Source organism: Stegodyphus dumicola, chromosome X1, assembly GCF_044657685.1.
Source record: "Stegodyphus dumicola isolate Sdum_Otavi_A_Nest chromosome X1, ASM4465768v1".
NCBI lineage: Eukaryota > Metazoa > Arthropoda > Arachnida > Araneae > Eresidae > Stegodyphus > Stegodyphus dumicola.
In genome coordinates this window covers 23,885,069-23,892,887 of record NC_140780.1, presented here as the reverse complement: position 1 = coordinate 23,892,887, position 7,819 = coordinate 23,885,069, and the positions used below count along the sequence as shown (strand labels likewise).

Here is a 7,819-nt window from a genome sequence, read left to right as displayed (position 1 = left end):
AACATGAAAAGTAATATTCGCAAAAAATTATTGTCACAATGCCATATGTGAATGACAGGAGATACAAAGGGATAGAACGTACAAATGACCTTCACAAGGACAATCTGTACTTATATACTACGAAAATTGGTAAACACTGTGTGTTTTCTTCCCACTGATCTTAAAAATAATAGAGTAAAATACTTCCCTCCTTTCGCTTTTTCTTCCCTTCATCATTTTCTTGTGAGGAGTTAATATGAATGAATGCGGTGAATCAAAGAAACACTGTTTATTGATAGGTCACTGCACAGGAAATCTTCTGGAGTTCGGCAAAATAAATTTTCAGATAAGTGAGGCAATCTGCCGCATGGAAACTTATCGACCATACTCTGCAGCAAAAATTCATATTTGGTTGGTTAGGTCATTTGGATGCGAAAAAACACACAGAGGCTATACGCCTAAGGGAAAGAATGCCTTCGTCGAGGTGAGAAACCGGCTCATATTTATGTTACACATGGGTAAAAACATAAAAACCATCGACGAAATCAGACCGTTCGCATGGGTTCGAACCCGGGTCGAGCTACGGCATTCACCGGTCTTAATTACTTAGCCATTATCTGGGGCTTGAATTAACATTTAATCCCAAAATTTGCAATCGAACAAACATTTTTCAAAGGAAACTTGATAAATCAGTAAAACTGGAGGCTTGTAATTTTTGTTTAATTCCCCCCTCCTCCATTTTAATGAAAAGAAAATATTGAAAACTATGCTTCTCAGGCTAAAATTATATGAAATATAAATGTAGCGTGAACACAGATCTCTAGAGATTAACACTGCTGAAACGTAGATAAACTTCTTCAGAAAACAGACTCATAAATCAAACAAAAGTTTAGGAGAAAACGAATATTTTATATAGTATAATGTTAACTGAATTTTAAATAAGAAGCGATTTGTTTAATTATTATAATCTAAAACATTAGATATGTTAATATAGAGTATTTTTTTTTAAAAATAACATGTAAGGGTAATTGTAAAATTGAAAACTATGCTTCTTAGGCTAAAATTATGTGAAGTATAAATGCAGCCTGAACACAGATCTCTAGAGATTAACACTGCTGGAACGTAGATAAACTTCTTCAGAAAACAGACTCATAAATCAGACAAAAGTTTAGAAGAAAACGAATATTTTATATAGTATAATGTTAACTGAATTTTAAATGAGAAGCGATTTGTTTAATTATTATAATCTAAAGCATTAGATATGTTAATATAGAGTATTGTTTTTAAAAATAACATGTAAGGGTAATTGTAAAATAAATGTTCTTTATTACTGGAAGAAAAAGAACACTTTAGTTTATTATTTATAGCTGATTAATTTATTTTAAAACGTTTCAAAACCTAGTACCGCATAATTACATACCTTTTTAATGTATTTGCTTCTAATGCTACAAAAATATATTATGTTATAAACTGCAAGGAATTTGAAAGAAAACTCTGCCAGATGCAGAGTAAATGCGTTGCAAAATGTTAAAAAAAAGTATTTAAAAGTCTTTTGAATAAAAAATTCTCCTTTCTGCAATTAAAGTAATTTTAGCAAAAGCTATTAAAATTACGGATGTTTTCATCATTCAGGTGTCGGTTCATAGATATGAAAAGTATTAAATTTAATAAATGAATTTACTCAATGTATACTCTAGCAGTACTTACTGAAAGTGAAAAATGTTAAATTGTGAGAAGGATTTTTGTTTAAATTTTTTTCCATCTTATAACAGTGACTACGTTTAAGGCGACTCCGACTGGATATATCGACTTCCGTACTTCCATAGCAATTAAATCTGCAGAAAGCACTCCGATCTACTGCTAGGTGGTGCTGATTATGTGACAGCATTTGCAGAGCTATAAGAATGACAGCACAATTCTTTTATAACTAGTGAGAATAATATACTGTTTACTTAAATAAATTCGTGTGCAGATGAACGTATTCATGATTACGAAGACTATGCCTTTCCACTTAACCGGAAAATATTTTCTTACTTACACATACCTAGTGAAATTGCGGAAAATATTCCTGCATGAAATTTTTACTTACTTTGCGTACTTTTGTGATCAAATGTCCTTTTTCCTCTAAGTAAACGAGGAAGTCAAATGTCACTAACTATTTTATCCCTTTTCCCTTGAATGTTGGTCTTTTAGTGCCCCAGAATCTAGGTTCCGTTATAAGGTATTTCTCCCGCCTTCTTAACATGCCTTCGTGGTGTAGTGGTCAGCATGCTCGGTATGTATTCGAGAGGTCCGTGGTTTGAGTCCCGGCAGGGGCATTGCTCATTTTTCATCACTCCTGCTTTAAAAAAAGATGCTGTCTCTACATGGCGCCCGAACTAAAAAATGTTGTGGATGATGATTCTCCACTACCAGGATTTGGCGACTGTGTCCCCTAATCCTCAGTCACCCTTTAAAAGGGGGAGTATATGGTATTTCTCCCGCCCTCTTAGCATGCCTTCGTGGTGTAGTGGTCAGCGCGCTCGGCGCGCATTCGAGAGGTCCGTGGTTCGAGTCCCGGCGAGGGCATTGTTCATTTTTCATATCTCCTGCTTCGAAATAACCTAATGTCTTGCTGGAGGTTCAGTTTAAGCTCATTTGATATTTTTAATACGATTCAGTTTTCTTGGAGTTTTAAATTTTAAATATTATGTGTATAGCCAATCAGGCTTCTCAGTTATCCCTCCAAACAAGTGCTAGTTTAAAACTGCTAAAACAGCTAAACTATAAAAGAGCTTGAATAAAAGCAAATATAAATAAGTAAATAAATTGTGGTCCACCAGCATTCCCCCCATAATTTACACAACACTCTAAGAGTGGGGGGGGGGGAAAGAGGACAAAAGAAAAAAAGACCATGGCCACGATGAGCAGATTTCTTAAATAAGGGTAAATTTTGTCACAGATGGGTTAATTATCAAGCTATACAAGCTTTTAACACGGATTCAAGGCGAAAGATGATAATAGAAATTTTTTTCAGGCAATATTGTAAAGCACCATACACTTTTTTTCGGTATTTTTAGGCTAATGAAGTTTAAGAAGAGTGAAAATTGGGGCTTTGGTTGTGGATTGAATTAAGTTCCACTTAGTATTAATCAAACTGCCTTTTGATAATCAGTTCCTAGAGACCTGATGCTTTTTCACTGCAGAAAATAAGAGAAATCAACTCGGCCTTCCCGAAATTCGAGCCACGAATCATCAAATGCTCGTTGGACATGCTACCAATTACATCATGAAAACACGCGAAGAGGAATGCAATAATTCTTTAGCTCGCTAGGGTTTATATTGGTGACAAAAATAAATAAATAAATCTAAATAGAAAAGGGGCATGCCATGTAAAATACAGGGGATTAAGAGCAAACATGTAAAATATGAAATTAAAGAAAGAAGCTCTAGATTGTTGGAGATTTAAGTAAAGAAATCTGCCCCAAATTAAGGCTCTCCTTACAAATATTATCATAGTTTACTATTTAAAAAAATACAACTGATTAAGTTACTCACTAGCATAATGTTAACTGAGTTTTAAATAAGAAGCGATTTGTTTAATTATTATAATCTAAAACATTAGATTGTTAATATAGAGTATTGTTTTTAAAAATAACATGTAAGGGTAATTGTAAAATTGAAAACTATGCTTCTCAGGCTAAAATTTTTATGCCTGAACACAGATTCCTAGAGATTAACACTGCTGGAACGTAGATAAACTTCTTCAGAAAACAGACTCATAAATCAGACAAAAGTTTAGAAGACAATAGACAGCACAATAGGTTTATATACGAAAAAAAAATACGCTAATATTATATGGCGATTTTCTTCGGTCATAAATACGGATTATCCAAAAGTGGGCAAAAAATAAATATGAACTCTTCTTATAAATAATGTGCTTTTAAAACTTAAAACAAGCTCACCTTAGGAAAGTGTCTTATTTGATTCTCTCTCGACATGACTCTGTTTACTCATATAAATACATAAAATATCTCTTATACAAATGCATATGAAAAAAGTCTTCTTAAGAAACATTACTGAAAAGCTTCAAAGAAACCATAATCAGTTATGATAATGGTCTAGCTAAAATTCTTCTAGATCGTATAATGCATGAAGACGTTGAGACGGTACAGTGGTTAGGTGAGCCTGACTACGATACCGAAGCGCCCGGGTTCGGATCCCGGAGAAGGCATAAATGTAAAAATTGTCTGTCTTTTCATAGGAGGTAACGGTGGCCGCCTATTTGGTGGCTCTGTAATTAAATTAATTAAATAGCCTTAGTAGTGGCCAATGCCGTTACGAGCAAGTGCCGCCATTTTGGGGGGGGGGATAAAATAATTTACATTAGGCCCAAAAGGGCGTTTTTTTTTTTTAATGTTTTGAGTGTTACCTTTATTTAATAAATATCATGTTCTTCGCAATAAAACCACAAAATTCAGTTCAACAGCAAATAATTTAAAAATGAGCATATCTTTAGAATTTCCGATACACAGTGTCGCGCGCTGGAGATAATTCCCCCCCCCCCCCGTACAGTATTGCCATTGCTCGCTTTTAAATCGTTGAGTTTGTTAAGGAAAAGTTCGTTAAAGTTTTACGAAATATGAAATCGATAATAAAACAAATTTAAAATTCCAAATTCGGGATTCCAGATGCCCATATTTACTGGAAGATTACATTATTCAAAATTTGATGGCTCTAGGTCCCGTTGTTTTAACACAATGCGATAAATGTACATAAATTTATGCAGATTGCTCACTATTTAATTTCTTTAAATATAATACAGGGCTCTAATATTTGGTGGCAACAATCTGAAATGTGAACCGACATTTATAGTGAATCAACGCAAAATGCCAAAATGAAATTAGTCTTTCTGGGCAAATTGCCTCTTTAGACTAAAAAAAAGTGTGAAAAACTTAAGTTTACTATTAAAGTATTGGTGGATAGAAAGTCGCTTTAAAAAAAAAAAAAAAAAATTTTTTTTTTTTCATCCCTAGATTTTTTCACAATTAAAAGGAATTGTTTAGGTAAAATAGTTGTTATTAAAGCATTGTCACGAACTGTGTAAATTAGTTAATTATCTAACCGAGCTTCGAAAGCAAGAAGTAAATCAACAATGTTCAGAGGCATTACTAATTCTTTCCCTAAGCAAAATTATTCTTTGGCATGTTTAAGAAAAAAATTGAAATATAGCAATAGTAAAACCTAATTTTCTTAAAACTGCGAGTTTTGGGAGTTTTACTGAATTACATGGGCGGTCTGACCTCCCGAACCTTTGTTTCCGCGCTTGTCTCGAGGAATTCAGAACTTGTTTTCACAATAAGTCTGAGCTTAGTTTGTCAACAGTCATCATTAATGACTTAAAAATACTCGTCTGGCGGGAATCGGAACAGATATGTGCAGCATCTTTTCTTCTGTGCTCGAATTTTCTTTAAATTGCAGTTTTGGTGTAAATAATACAGTCGAAGGGTTCGGGCTCCTTTGGGGCAACATACTCTATTTACCACATTGGTAGACAATGGTCTTATTCTTTCGTCACTGCATCGAAATATGGAAAGTATTGTTTTTGGATTTCCTTAATCAGCAAATTTACTTTAATTTAATCCTCCACTATTTTCAGAGGTAAGGGACATTAAAATCTCTGTTAATTGTTCACACATTCTTCCTATAACTTCTTTTGAAAGCAGTAGGAATTATGTATCTTTCTTCAGACAAAAGAGAAAAGATTTTTCTTCAGGAAAAAAATAACTTTCTTCGAAGTATTAAATTCTGTACATCTATTGTTCTCATACCTATAACTCTCACTATAACCGAACCGAACTATACCTATAACTCTCACTATAACCGAACACGAGTCCCCTTTTTCTGAGTTTCTATAGCAGTACACTTTCTCCTTTCAAAAAATTATACTGCATTTTTTCCATTATACAAATATCTCTCGCCTATTTAATCTTAATTCAAATAACGTAATGTATTTTTATATGTACATGGCTAATATTTTTGCACATCTTTTACGGAACTCAAAGGAATTTCAGAGTACACCTCTTTGTAACTTAAGGCATGCAGGTCTAGAAAATAAATTACATATATGAATCGACATTCCTCTTCTGTAAATTTCTGCACAGTGTTGATATTTCCAACTGGAATATTTTAATCCATTTTGATTGCCCCTTCCCGTCCTAACGCTAAGTGAATAAGATTTCAACAGTTAATTTGATCGCTTACCAAGGTCATGAAGTCTCCAAGGCACTTAATAATATACAGAGGGTGGGGAAGAAAACTGTTTCACACAGCCTTTCATTTTTCTTTTAGATTAGTGGATGTTTCATAATACAGATAAAAAGTGTACTTAGTTGCGAGTGCCATTAGTGCCGGTTACAACCGTCCCAGAAGCCATTATAAGGTTGAGATAAGGTCTTGTTGAGTGCAATTACATTAAAAAAAAGTGCAAAAATTTTAGTTTCTATAAAAACTGGCCAGAATATATATCAGAAATAAACATATTTAAGTAGAATCGTTTATATAGTTGATTTGTACTATCTTAGATATTTTGCAAGAATTTTTATAACAAACAAGAAGCAGTGGCGTAGCTAGGGTGGGGCAAAGGAGGACATCTGTCCCCGGGCGCAGCATCCAGGGGCGCCAAATTGATGGTACGAAATTTTAGAATGAAGTGTTTTCCATTCGTGGCACACAGAAAGGGGCGCAAAGTTTTCAGTTGTCCCCGGGCACTGAAAACCCTAGCTACGCCTCTGACAAGAAGGATTTCAACCTGTGGTTTGAATACAAAGCATTATACTTTGGAGTTAACTCTAATTTGTCTTACGCTTGTCATCTACTCAGTGGAAAAATCTGTGCCTTTATTTAGATAGAAAGACTTAAAAGAGAAATGAGGGTTTCAAAGCTGCCTTGCATTAAAATCCCTTACTTATCTGAATCCTAAAGCTGTAGAAAATCTGAATGAATTAAAGAAAATTTCTTCATTTTTGCATTAATTTTTTAGGATGTCCTTGTTATTATAAGCATCAAGAGTAGAAAAGTTTCTGGTTCCATAAGTTTTCATTTTTTACAGAATATGAGTTAATAAGATTTGAGTAATAAATAACAAGTATATTGGATTAATTTATGGTGTAAAGGACTTATTTAAATAAATCTTTTTCGTATACGGCACTTTGATTCAGAATGGCCTTTTATTATACTATGCAAACAATAGACAAGATTTAGAATATATATTGCTTACTTCTCAGGCCATACTTTAGAAAGTTCTTCCCGAAAGCATCCATCTAGCCATGTTGGGCTTTGTCACAATCATCTAAATAAAGAAGCAAATTTTCAGTGGATCCGCAGGAAGAGTGGACACGACAAATATCCATAAACAAAACAGTTACGATTGGGAAACTACTTTTCTATAAATTCAAATCTTTAAAGTCTAGACTAATTTCAAGAGTACAGTTCGAGTTTCATTACTTTAATGTAGAAGAGATTTAAGTGATGAATGTTTATTCAGCGTCTTCCTTTGTATAAAGATATTAGAGTCAGCTGTTCTGTACAATAATGTATAGCTGCTTGCTTTTTTTTTTATTAAATTAGTTAAATATATTATGTTTGAAGATCTAGTTGAAAAATCTTCAGCAGGTTTAAGTCTTTAAACTTCAATATTTTTTAATACCCCTAAGCAAACTACCAACTAAAATTAACTTGTTCTAAGCATGTTTCAGTGTAGCATGAAAATTGCCTGAAGTCATTAAAGGAAAAATTTAAAATGCTTAACTAAATGTTGGAATCTTTCCATGTTTTGAGCTTTGCGCACTTCCACAGTAAA

The 7,819-nt window shown here is 33.5% G+C and overlaps 1 non-coding gene across 1 annotated transcript; it reads left to right on the top strand.

The window, feature by feature from the left end:
* Positions 1 to 2,474: 2,474 nt before the first annotated feature.
* Positions 2,475 to 2,547, top strand: TRNAA-CGC (transfer RNA alanine (anticodon CGC)). The gene has a single exon. It is a non-coding gene; the product is annotated as a tRNA-Ala (tRNA).
* The last annotated feature ends 5,272 nt before the right edge of the window (positions 2,548 to 7,819 follow it).